We start from the raw sequence: 13,190 nt of genomic DNA on the forward strand, positions 1-13,190 counted from the left end.
TCTCCCTCCTGGGAACCAGGGTGAGCCTTGGGTCTGGGAGGAGGGCCTGCTTGCCCTCCATCAGGGAGACCCCCGGAGCGCCCTGCCACCACCCACCCATCCACCTGGAAGACCCGGATCTTCTCTAGGGAAAGGATTGTGTGCTGGCAGAAAGCTCGCTCCCAAATCAGGGTCCACCGGGTACACCAGACCCAACCGAGGCCTGGGGTCTGTCCTGGAAGCAGTGGCTTGGTGCTCACAGGTAGACACGGAGAGTAGTTGAAGAACGGGTTTTTGCCATGCGAATGTCTGAAATCCCAGTGACTGAGGAGGCTGAGGCAGGAGGATCACAAGTTCAAGGCTGGCCTTAGCAGCTTAGTGAGACCCTGTCTCAAAATAAAACGAAAAAAAAAAAAAACCTGAAAAGTTCTGGGACTAGAGCTCAGGGATAGAGTACCTCTGGGTTCAATCCCTGGTACCAAGAAAAAAAGGTGTATCTCCAGGGGTAACGATGCCGAGTGTTCACGCAGAGCCACACATGTGGTCAGCAGCTGGGCAGCTGGGTGCTGGGCCTTTCATTCCCCCATGCTTTGCCTGTCAGCCTGTCACACTGAGGGCAGGAAACGGATATTCTTGGAGTGAATGAATTCACTAGTCCCCAGTCCCATCTTACAGCTGGGGCTCTGAGGCATGGAGGGTAAAGTAACGCGTCCAAGGTCAAAGAGCTCCAGGCCATGGCCGCTTGGTCAGGCCCAGGAAGGCACACTGTTGCCCACCAATCACCCAGAGGGCAGCCCAGCAGGTTCCTCCTGCGTCCCTGCTGGGAATGGACAGTTCTGGGCTGGGGCCCAGCTGTCTGCACTTTCAATGGGCTTCCCCAGGTGACCAGGCAGAGGTGTGCAGCAGGCCACACCTAGAGGCAGACAGCTGTGGCCCTGTGGATCTCTGCTCTGACCCCAGGCAACCTGTCCACCTCTCAGATCTGGAGGCCACCAAGATCCCCTACCGAGCGAGGATGGTCCTGAGCCTTGAATGTTTCAGACGTGAGTGTTCTGAGTTGAAGGACCCCCTGAGGTAGATCTCATAGTGGCCACCTTGCTTGCCGTATCCTCATCCTCCCGCATGACCAGATCTTTTTTTTTTTTTTTTTTTTTTTTATGTAGAATATTCCAAAAAAATAGAAACCATTGGCTGCAGGTGCCCAACACTTGGCCAAGGTGTTTTCTGGAGCAAAGTCTCATTTGTTTCTCTTGGACTCAAGAGTGGGGGGAGGTGTTGTCAATCCTTTTTTTTTTAAATAAAATAAAAGAAATGGAGACTCAGGGCCGGCGGCGAGGCCAAGGTCAGAGAGCATCCTGCTTACCGCGCAAACCTTGTCACTTCATCCTGGCTGGCTTCTCAGTAGAGCCAGGAAGCTCACACCAGGACCAGCACATGCGTCTCGCTCTCCCTGGTAGCGGCTGGACTTTCGGAACACCAGAAGGTAGTGTGTGGACTGGCAGGTGCACAGCGGCTGGATCTGCAGGGGAGTCAGACTTTTTCTCGTGAAGTTTTCCACGTCCTCCTCTGGCTGAATCGTGAACCCGCAGATCTGCAAGTCAGGGAGCTCAGCCCTCCAGTGGTCTATGTTGTAGGGCTCACCCTCCCCCTCACCCCCAGAACCGGGGCTCCCTACGGGCTCAGGGGGTACTTCTTCATCCTTCACCCCTCTCATCTCGCACAGGTCCTTCAGACAAGCGGGAGTTCTGCATGGTAGCCACGTCGGGCAGCGTAGACCCGGAGTATTTGTCCTCTGAGAACGATCGTGGAAAGTGGCCCGCAGGCCAGACGAGGCCTGCTGTCCCTTTGCGTGAGCCAGGTTTTATTGGAACACGGCAGCAATCAGGGTTTATTTGAGTACATATTACCTCTGGCTGCGTTCACACGGGACAGAAGCAGCGCGGCCCACAGAGCCACACCATTTGCTCTGTGGTTATGGTGTGGATGTGAGGTGTCCCCCAAAGCTCTTGTGTGAGACAAGGAGGAAGGCTAGAGGAGAAATGGCTGGGTGTGAGAGCCCCATCAGTGACTGAACCCCCGACGATTAACTGGGTGGTAACTGAAGGCCTGTGGGGTCTGGCTGGAGGAGGTGGGCACGGGGGACGTGCCTTTGGGGCTTGCGTTTTGTATCCGGCAAGTGGAGTTTCTCTGCCTGCTCCCTGCTGTGATGTCCTGAGCTGCTTCCCTCCACCACACTCTTCCGCCATGAGGTTCTGCCTCACCTGGGGCTCAGAGCCGTGGAGCCAGCCGTCTGTGGCCTGAGACCTCCAAAACCATGAGCCCCCAACTCTACTTTTCCTTCTGTAAAACTGTTCTTGTCAAGTCTTTGTTCACAGCAGCGCAAACACTGACTACAACAAGCCCCTGTTGGAAAAAACTTGTGGTCCCCGCCCAACTAAGGAACACACTAGAAAACAGTTGTGGACATTTCTCTTTTGAGAGTAGATCCTTTAGCATTTCCCTTCCCTGGTGAATGTTTTCCCTCCCTGTCCGCCAGTGCTGTAGAAATGAACCTACCGACAAACAGGAAGTGGAACTCAGGAGTAACCCGAAGCGTGTCCCTTTGCAGAAATTCTGTGCGTTGTGTCTCAGGATTCTTCGACAGCTGGCTTTATGTGAATAAACATATCAGTATTCACAAAGAATAATATCCACACATCTTAGTGTACACTGGAAAAACCCTGGCAGTTCTAGAACAAAACCCTCAGACTAAAGCATTTATACAAAGAAAGGAGTCATTAGTAAGGAAATCCAGGGCTGCTCACGGAGATCGGTTCTATCTCAAATTCATCGCCCATTTTCTGCAACTGAGTTGGGCTTTCAGCAGTTTCTTCGGCCTGGAAAATTAACATAATGTATAGGATTGCAGGATTGCCATTTGGTTAATTTAAATCTTGCATAATACATTAGAGGACAAAAAATCTTTGAGCTAGGTGGAATTAAGAATTCAGTACAAAGTATCAACAATTTTTCTTTTTAAATTGATGTTTGAATTGGCCTTGGTTCCTGACAGGGACAGGGGATTAAAGACACCCAGGAGATTCCAGTGGGGTGAGGAGAGGACCAAGGACCGCTAGAGAGTGACTCTTGCAGAAGGTGAGCTGCCGGCTGTAGGGGAGGCTGTGCCGCTTTCAGCTGGAGGACCGGAAGGCACATCTCCAGGATGCACCAAGGTGGAAGACCCTGGCTGCCACTCGGCTGGGGACTCACAAAGGTGGAGGTGTGCCTTCGTCATCTGAAGCAGCAAGGTGGGACAGACTGCATAAGGGCACTTGCTCCCTGCTCCCTGTGGTTCCTCCGGTTCTTGAAAGAACCTGGGATTGGAGGAAAGACCAGGATTCCCAGCACCGGAGGAAAGGAGCCTCTTCAGAAGTAAAGCTGGGAGCATCGACCCCTGGGCAGCCTTGAAGCTGGGGATCCACTGGGGAGATGGAATGACTGGTCACCACACAGAGTGGCCCAAGCTATACAGGCTCCCCTACAGCCACCCGGGCCCCTGGGCACCAGAGCCCCAGCAGAGGCGAGAGGAAGCTGGAGGCATTGTCTTCCTGAGACACTCTGCCTCCTCAGTCCCAAGAGCAGCAAGGGCCAAGAGGAGAAGATGAAGAACGGCCCAGAGGTGGGTCCCAAAGCTCCTGCCAACTACAAAGTGCCCAAAGGTTGAAGCAGAGACAAGAAATGCCCTCTGCCCACTGCAGGTCCATGGGCCACACGTCCATAGTAAGGGGCAGGGCCTGATGTCTAGTCAGTGCTCAATGAAGACATTCTGCCTGATTGAATCAATAAGGAACTGACTTCCAGCTGAGTGGAACCCTTGTCTGTCTGCAGAACAAATGTGCTTCTTTGTTCACAGGTGACTATGGGTTCTGCTTCGATGGCACTCCTGTGCCTTCCAGTTTAGATGTTGAAACCTGGCCCCCACTATGATTTGGAGATGGGGACTTTGGGTGGCCATCAAGTTCAGCTGAAGTCATGAGGGTGGAGCCCTTTGAGAATGGGTTAGTGTCCTTATAAGAAGAGGGAGACCAGAGTTGTTCTCTGTGAGGACACAGCAAGAAGACGTCCACCTGCAAGCCACGATGAGTGTCTCCATGGTGGACTGAACTGATTGGCACCTTGACTTTGGACTTCCAGCCTCACAAACTGGGAGAAATAAACATGTATTGTTTAAGCAAATCATCTATGGTATTTTGTTATAGTAGCTGACGAACACTGATACTGTCACCTTGACAGTCCAATGCCTTTACTGACGTGTGCAACACCTGGCCCCTTTCCTGCTCACCCTGTGTTTGCAGCAAATGAAAAGTGGCAGAGGAATTTGGCCTCAGCCCTTCGCAGCCTCCAGCCCTTCCTTCTGAGGAATTCCATCCTTCGAGCAGAGCATTGCATTTATTCCGGTTAAAGGAAACGTGATGTAGTTCTTAAATCTGTGTCACCTGGCTGTGGAATCAGCCCTGCCAAGCTGGGAATGAGGCATTAGCTACATCCAAGGCTCTGAGATTAACTTGTTTGTTTGCCTACAGAGCTAAAATGAAAAGGCAGGAAGCTGAGACTGCACAAGCCCCGTTTTGAAGTAGGATTGTGAGAAAACCTGAGATGTGGGTTTTAATTCACATTCCCCAGGCTTACCATCATTATTATTTTCTTTCCCCCAATGGAAAAATAACTTTTTGCAACCTTGCTTCGTTTTAAATGGAGAAAGTGGAGTATTGTCTAATGCAGGGTGAGAAGTTGATTTGGTATGCATGATTTTCTAGCCCCTATTCTTTGGTTCTTTGTACACGTTCAATACGGTTACAGCTTTGCTTAGAACATATATATTTTCCCCCAGAACTTTCCTCGATTGCTTTTTTATCAGGTTTACAAATCAAATCAAATAGGTATATTGCAGAGCTCTGTGATATTATTTTCCGAGCTTATAGTACAATGTATTGAATTATGCTTGCCCATGCCCTGCTATCCCTCCTCTCCGCAGATTGAGGGAGAGGGACCGTGGACTCTGTAAATTCACTTGGCGCCCGGCATTACTGGCTAAATCAAGACCGCTATTCAGGCTTCGAGAAGAGACAGAGCGAGTGTTCGTTACACAAATCAATTTGGTCCAAAGTACATCGCAGTGGGTACTCAACCATCGCTCAAATAATATTGTCAACTTAATCAAATCACGCCTCGGAGACACTCACGAGCTTCTCTTTCTGAGCAGTAACTTGATTGGTGGAGGAGGGAGAAGCAGCTGGCTATTCAAAAGTACACTTTTTATTTATCAGCATGACGAGTTTGGTGCGTGGAGTGGAAGGAGCCGGCGGAAGAGAAAGGATGCTGCGTGTTCGGCAGGCTGGCGTGGGGAGGTCATACTGCTTTGGAATCCTGTCACTGGTTCCAAATGGCCACTGGTTCTGATGATGTACAGGCACAATGGGGGCTGCTTGCAGGGGAAGAAAGACAGCCTGAAGATCAGGTGGCGTGAAGCAGTAAGGATGCACTGAGTGCCTGTGTGCCAGGTAAAGGGATTCAAAAATGCATTCCAGCCAGGCAAGGTGGCGCTCGCCTCTAATTCCAGTGATGCCGGGTGGAGGCTGAGGCAGGAAGGTTGCAAGTTCCAGACCAGCCTGAGCAAAATAGCAGGACCCTGTCTCAAAATCGAACAACCAAAAAGGTCTGGGGGTGTAGCTCAGTGGTAGGCACTCCTGGGTTCAATCTCCAGTATTGCAAAAAATGAAATAAAAAGCGTCGGATAGGATCATTATCTATGGTGGTGTGCATTTTCCATGAGGACAGAAGGACAATGTGATCAGGAAGGGTCACAGAGGCTCAGGAGGCTGGCGGCTGTGCGGGCAGCCTGGCCGCCTGCTCCTCGGTTGGCTGGTGGCGTTGGCGACTGGTGCTCAGAGCTCAGCCCTCTGGCTCAGCCCAGGACTGCAGCACAGCAGCTAGAACCGCGGCAAGCCTTTGCCCTGTGCGTGCGCCTCCCTGCTGCCCTTCAAGCCCGTCCGTAGACCCGCCAGAGCATCTTCACCTGCACCTTGGGAGGCCGTGGAGGGGTCAGGAGTGTCCCCAGGTGGAATCCCACTTCCTAACTTCATCCTCCCATCTCCTAGCTGTGCACCTTTGGACAGGGCACGTGACCTCTCTGAGCCTCAGTGTTCCCGTTATCCTGGTGATTCAGCAGGACAAGGCACAAAAACCTCCTAACAAGATACACTGCTCATGGTGGACCTCACACAGTTTCCTTTTCAGTCCTCTGAGACCCTTCAGCTGGGTCCACACCTTGCTCCCCAGTGACTGTGATAGTTTAGATGTGAGGCGTCCCCCAAAAGCTCACGTCAGATAATGCAAGAGGTTCAGAGGTGACATGATTGAGTTATGAGAGCCTTAGCCCATTCAGTGGATTAATCCCCTGAGAGGGATCACCTGGGTGGTAACTGAAGGTAGGTGGGTATGGCTGGAGGAGGTGGATCACAGGAGCATGGCTTTGGGACTTATATTTTGTTCCTGGTGAGCATGGCACTCTCTCTTCCTGGTGCCATGTCCTGAGCTACTTTCCTCCACTGCCTTCCGCCATGATGTTCTGCCTCACCTCAGGCCCAGGGCTGTGGGACTCAGTCCATGGACTGACACCTCTGAAACCGTGAACCGGTATAAACCTTCCCTTGTCCACGGTGTTCTTGCCAGGTCTTTTGGTCCTCCCTTGCAGACATATTCTTCACTCTTACACCTGGCCCCCACACTCTGTGGTTCTAAACCAGTGTCGTCCCACGGAACTTTCTGGAAGGATGGAAAGATTCTATTTCTGTGCTCAGTCATGAGGAGCACGGTGGTTCTCTGTTGCTGCAGTTACCAATCACCACAGACCCAGTGCTTCAAACAGCATATTACTTGTGGTTCTGGGTGTCAGGAGTCTAACTTAGGTGTCAACGGCTCAGACATGGAATTTTAGCGGGCATGATGGCATTGCTTTCCCTGGACTTGTGACAGGATCTGCTCTCTGTCTTTTCTGATGCCCTTGTCCTGTGGCTTAGGACCCCTCCTCTATCAGCAGAGCCAGCTCTGGGGGTGGGGTCTGCACCATTTTGCTCTGCCTCTGTCCCTCTCTTCCTCCAAGGGGACCCTAAGAAGGATGCCTGGGGATTATACTGGGCCCACAAGTAGTCCAGGCAACGTCTTTGTCCTGTGCTCAGGTTTTTCACGACTCTGATTCCACCTGCGTCCTTGACACTCTTTGGTCATGTAAAGTGCCCAGGTTCCAAGCATCAGGAGAAGAAGTCTGTAAGGGGCCCTTGTACTGCCTGTGGAGCCCTTGAATGTGTCTCACTGGATTTTTAGTTAGCTTCCACTCTACCTTAAATGTGAGCACTGGTCCTTGACTCCGTTATTAGGAGCCTTTGAAGTAGCTGGGATATTCCAGTATCAGTTTTTTGAAGCCTTAGATCAAGGATATCTGATGAAAATTCAGTGTCCAGTGAGCTCCCCATCCATGAGAGTAACAGACACGAGAGGTCAAAGACAGAGGTAGGGTGTATGGATAGACATACTTATATACACAGGCACACACACATGTATATATGTACATAAATAGATGAAGACTGATTTCCTGTTTCTTTATACTTTTAAAAAGTATGACTTGTAGAAACTCTAAAGTTACACCCATTACTGACACTTGACCATGTGGGACAGAGCCACCCTCCCATGACTATCAGTCAGCATTCCTGAGCGTGGTCTGATGCTGGGGTATGAATACATACATATTTTTAATTTGCACCAAATACAGTTTAGTCAGTCTTGTCTTCTAGTGGTTGATCCTCCCTCCTCAGCTCAGGGCCTCAACACCTCTCATACCTCCTGAATTCTGACTTTGGTGATGACTTCACTGTGTACCTCCTCTGCGTCTGCACCTCCCACATTTTCTTCCTCCAGCCCCAGGATGGGTTGCCTCCAGTCCCTGGGGACCAGAGACCACCATCCCTGGGCTGAAATCTGTGTCCCAGCTTGCAGCTGAGGAATCTGAGACTCAGAGGGGCTTGAGTAGCTGGACCAGTAAGTGATGGAGCCAGGTTTAGGCTGGACACCAGGCCATAAGTAACCCTTACCTGGGCCTCTACCCCTAACCTGGGCCTCTACCCCTTACCTGGTCTTCAGCAGAGATGACACCCAGGTGGACTCTGTAGGGTCTGCTTAGCTCAGAGGAAGGACTCTGGGAGACGGGGGCAGAATCCAAAAGGCGCACATTCCTACACGACTATGTGTATTCTCTCAGTCATCCCTGGATTGGTCGATATCAAAATCCAATTTCACTAGGATTAGCGGTGGGTTGCTCAGAGCTATTCATTGAATTAGGAACGATTACAGCAGAGGGAGTCCACGGTTCTTTATTAAGGTCTTTGTGGAGGCACTAAGCGATCTCCAGGAGATGAAGTGCCAGTGGTGTTTTCTTAACATTCATAACCTGCGCCGATACCTGGGGACTTTGTTTATTAAGAAAAACTCTGCAGCAAACACCCCGCCTCCTATTAGGGCCTTCACGCTGGGCCAAAGCCGAGGCTGCCATTGTGGTCCTGATGAGCTTATTCCAGGACCTCTGCCAAGTGATGCTTGGAAGGCTGCCTCTAGGGGCTAATGGACCTCGCGTCCCCTCGGGGGTTGCCGAGGCTTTCCTGCACCTCAGAGTTGGACATGTTCTGAGAAGTACAGAGGAGAGGCCGGTGGTTATTCATGCTGCTAACAATCCTTATGATTGCAGTGATGCCACATCTTCAGGCAGGAGGCCCAACCAGTCACCGAGATTTCGAAGTCATTCTCTGGGGTCAGGTACACACGTATCACTTCATGAACACACTGAGCAGGGCCTGGAATGTTAACGGTTCGTCAGGAGGCTGAGGGAGGGCTTTGCTGCCCAGCTGAGAGCTGCCATTGAGTCAGGGCTGAGGTCAGACAGGCCCGTGGTCAGCCTGAGGGTGGGGGGAGGGAAGACTCAAGTGCCCCCTCTGCTCAGGGTCTCATTGCAGTGGCTCTGTTGACACATTTGGACCTGGTTTCAAGCTGACACATTTGGACCTGGTTTCAAGGGTCCTATGGAGGACCTTGTGCTGCTAGAGGTGGTAAAATGCAGCCCCTAGTGCCACGTGCACTGTGGGATTTTTCTTCAGTAGGGGACTTTAGTGAATTGACTGGTGGCCTCTAAGAAACATGTCCATGTTCTAACCTCTGTGAACTGCAGATGCACGTGACCCTATTTGGGAGAAAGAGTCTTTGCCGATGTAGTTAAGTGAAGGATCTCAAGTCAAGGTCATCCTGGATTTAGGAGAGGCTCCAAACCCAATGACCAGTGACCTTAAGAGGAAGTAGAGGCAGAGTCGAGTCAGACACACAGGGAAGATGGCCACGTGTGGGTGGAAGTGAGATGAGAGACACGTAGCCCAGACCTAGGAATGCCGGCAGCCTGCAGGAACCAGAAGAGGCAAGGAAGGACTCCCCTGGAGCCTCTGGAAGAGGCGACCCTGCTGGCTCTCTGACTTTAGATTTCTGACCTCCACAATTGTGACAGAAAAAAGCTCTGTTGCTTTCAGCCACTGAATTTGTCATAAAAGAAACCAACCTGAGACCAAGTTAGTCAGCACTCTGTCACTGTGACAGAGTACTTGAGATATTCAACTTATAAGGAGGAAAAGGTTAAGTTTGGTTCCTGGCTTCAGAGGTTCAGGCCACAGTCCCTTGGCCCTGTTGCTCTGGGCCCATGGCAGCATGGTGCGCTACAGCAGGAGTGTGTGGTGGCAGGGCCTGTTCACCCCCTAGCATTTGAGAAGCAGAAAGAGGAAGGACCCGCTCCCAACATCCCCTTCAAGGACAAGCCCCCGTAACCTCACTTCTTCCCTGAGGCCCCACCTCTGACGGGTTCCACTACCTCCCACCACCACCACGAGCTGATCATGTGGGCCTTCAGAGGACAGTCCAGATCCCAGCTGTAACTGAGACCCAGAGCACAGGCTTGTTCTAAACATGTTTCCCCGAAAGTTCCCGGGCAAGCGGGAGGAGGACGGGGTGACGTTCCGCTTGGGAGTAAGTGGGGATGGCTTCCTTCACTGCAAGCCAGAGGCTCGAGGCTGGGGGATGGCTGCCTCCAGAACCTGCTGCTGCATTTGGTCCTCACCCCTAGGCTGTAGGGTTTGTCCCACTGTGAGTAAACTGAGGTTCAGAGAGTGCTGTGACCTGCCCAAGCTTAGCAGATTATGGAGACAGGCTCACCCAGGGTCTGTGCCTCAGTCGCCTGGCTCCTGGTCAGACAGCATGATGTCTACCCAGTCACACTCAGTTTGAAAGAGATTTCTTTTTCTATTGTTCTCTCTCAAAGCTACAGACCCCTGACTCCTCTTCTTCCCTTTTTTCACACCCTCAAAAGTCTGAGGCAGTTTAATATTTAATTTTACATATTCTCACTAAGATTTATTTTTCCCACCTTTTTTATCGGTGCACGAGAGTCGTGCACATGGACAGGATTCGTTGTGCCGTGTTTGCGCACACGCACGGTATAACAGACTGTGGCCCGTGTCACTCCCCGGCGCATGAGGAATTATTTTAAACACAGGTATTCCTATGTAACAATTTGTGGGTATTTGTATAAATGCATACACTACAAAATGATTAATTGAGCGTTGTGTGTTTTTATCAAAGGCAACAACGCAAAGATTTCTCCGAAGTCCTGTTTGACTAGAGATGATTAATTTTAATTTTCACATGAGCGGCATAATGCTATTAATCATTTAATATGTTTAATCATAATCTCTGTAATTCCTAATTAGGTTTATTAAACTGAAACATCCAGCAGTTGTGCAGGAATCCAGATCTAAGTCTCCTTCTTGGGACGGGAAGGAGCTCGTTTGGGTTTTGCATTCAGACGGCAGCTTCTCCCAGGCTGGAAAGATGGCCTGGAAGCTGGGGATCTCCGCTGCTGCTTCGGCCAACTTAGAGTCCTGTGCTAGGTGTGGAAGCCACTCACGTCTCTGGAAAGTGACAGTATCAGCACTCAAGGCCACCTCTGTGCTGTGAGTGTGGGACCCAGCCTCGTGGGTCCAGCGAGGAGCGTGTTCCTGCTCCATCCGGGTCTCAGAGCTGTCCCCACTGCTCTGAGGGTCGCCGCAGTGGGGGAGGGGCTCACTCGCTGTGTTGGCCAGCCACTACCCTTCATGTCCCTGCTGGCCACCCTGCTATGGTCATCAAGCTGCTGGGAAATTCAGATTCTATCTCTGCGCACAGGGTCTCTAGAGAGCCAACCCCTACCCCCACTCCCTCCTGTCCTTCACGTATGTCCCCTCTAACTAGTGACAGTAAGGTCTACCTATGCCTCCACGTCCAGGGCATCTTTCCACATCTCTGTGTTTCTGCAAGCTCTTTGCTCTCTTGGTGCAGCTTCAGGCCCCTTTACACCTTAGACATCTCCCACTTAAAACTGAACCTCCAGGATCGCAGGCTTTGGACCTCCGGCTGTACTGTGTCCCTGCCCTCAGGTCACTCAGCCCTCGGCGATTCACTCTCATCCCAGCCCTGAGCCACCTGCATTAATAATGGTCTCTTTCTGCCTCTCTCTTCCGTTCACCTGGGAACTCTGCGTGACTTGGAGAACTGACTTACACGTGGTCAGCGCATAGCAGTTGCTCATTAAAGGTGTGTCGAATGAGCAAATGAGAACCTTTCCCTCATGTCTCCCAAGAGAGCTTTACTCCTCTCGTGATGCTTTTAAAATCACCATCCCTCTAAGAAATCGATCACTTTCCATGCACTGAGTGGATGCCATTGGCAGGAGCATCACCAAGCTGGCACGGATGCCGGGTTCAGTCTCCACAAAGCCTCGGGAGGTGTGCGCTCTCGTTATTTATCATGGTCTGCTTAAGGAGCACATCCTGTCCTTCCTCCTGCCCCTCCATGGTACAACTTCTTCATTGTCCTCAGCGTGGCGTTGCCTTGGAAGTTTAAGGAGTCATCGAGGTGGACGGTTGAGAAGAAAGGCATATTAGCCTGTAGGAGGTCTGGACTTTAAAATGCAATTCCGGGTGGGTTTGGAAGGGGAATGCAAATGAAATCGTCCCTTAAATACCAGGGTTGATGAGAAAGTCGCTAATTATACCTGTGTTATTTGGATGTTCCTTTTACATTTCACTCTGTAAGAGTATCTTCTTCACGAAGTCTCTATTATTTTACACCTGGCTGCCTGCATTGATAGTTTTGTCCCAGTTACATGCTTCTAAATTGCTTATAAATAGGTGAGGACGATTCTTTCCTCATAAATTTGATGGGCTTGGGCCTAGACTCTCCATGTTCGTTTCAAAGAAGTGGGTATCTGATGTAGGTGGCACCGACTGCCACCTATAGGCAGCATAAGCTAATTGCAGAGAAAGTACCCTAAAATGAAGTCTGCCTGACATAGCACTAGCTCGGTAATACCATATTACTGTGCCTTTCTTCCCAGTTCTGGCCTATACATCCGTGTCAGGATACCCTCATGTTATCCAGGCTTATATTTTGTGGGCGAGGGCAGAGAGGGGTAATGAGTTACACTCACAACTGTAGGTTGTCTGTGCCAGTGTAGCTTAGCAGAACTCTCTGCAGAGATGGAAATAACTCTATATCTTCATTGTCCAAGAGGGCACCACTAGCTACATGTGGCTAATGAGTACTTCAGATGAAGCCAGTGCAGGCAAACACATTTTGCACTTTATTTAATTTAAACTCACTTAGATTTAAAATGTGGTCAATGGTGGTGGACAGCACAGGTCCCTACAACTAAAAAAACTGTTTAAGCCTTAAAAACAGTCAAATAATCAGCTGGTTCCTTGTGCTGTGGAATGCTGGATGGCCTTTCCAAATTTTTGGCATTCATTAGTATTTTATCTGTGCAGCTTAGTAATTATGAAGGCATATCTTCAGAGTCTGAACCACACCGGTTAAGGAATAATAATAACCTTGAGTGATGACATTGTCCCTACCCCAGCACCCTGACTCCTTTATTTTATTTTCTCCACAATCTCCATATCTCCTTCTTCCAACTCTCTCTGTGTTAATGGGTTTTATTATGTCTTTCTCCCACAAAAATTATGCTCCACGTGGGCAAGGATTTTTCTCTGCTTTGCTGTCTGCTGAATACTGCATCCATGATGGACCCCAGAGAAAACTCAAAAAGTATT

At 50.4% G+C, this 13,190-nt stretch overlaps 1 protein-coding gene across 48 annotated transcripts in view; it reads left to right on the forward strand.

Moving 5' to 3' along the window:
* Window positions 1–13,190, forward strand: part of RBFOX1 (RNA binding fox-1 homolog 1) — a 1,434,211-nt gene that overhangs the window by 1,303,716 nt on the left and 117,305 nt on the right. The window lies entirely within an intron of this gene.

The sequence above is a fragment of the Sciurus vulgaris genome, assembly GCF_902686455.1.
Source record: "Sciurus vulgaris genome assembly, chromosome: 18".
NCBI lineage: Eukaryota > Metazoa > Chordata > Mammalia > Rodentia > Sciuridae > Sciurus > Sciurus vulgaris.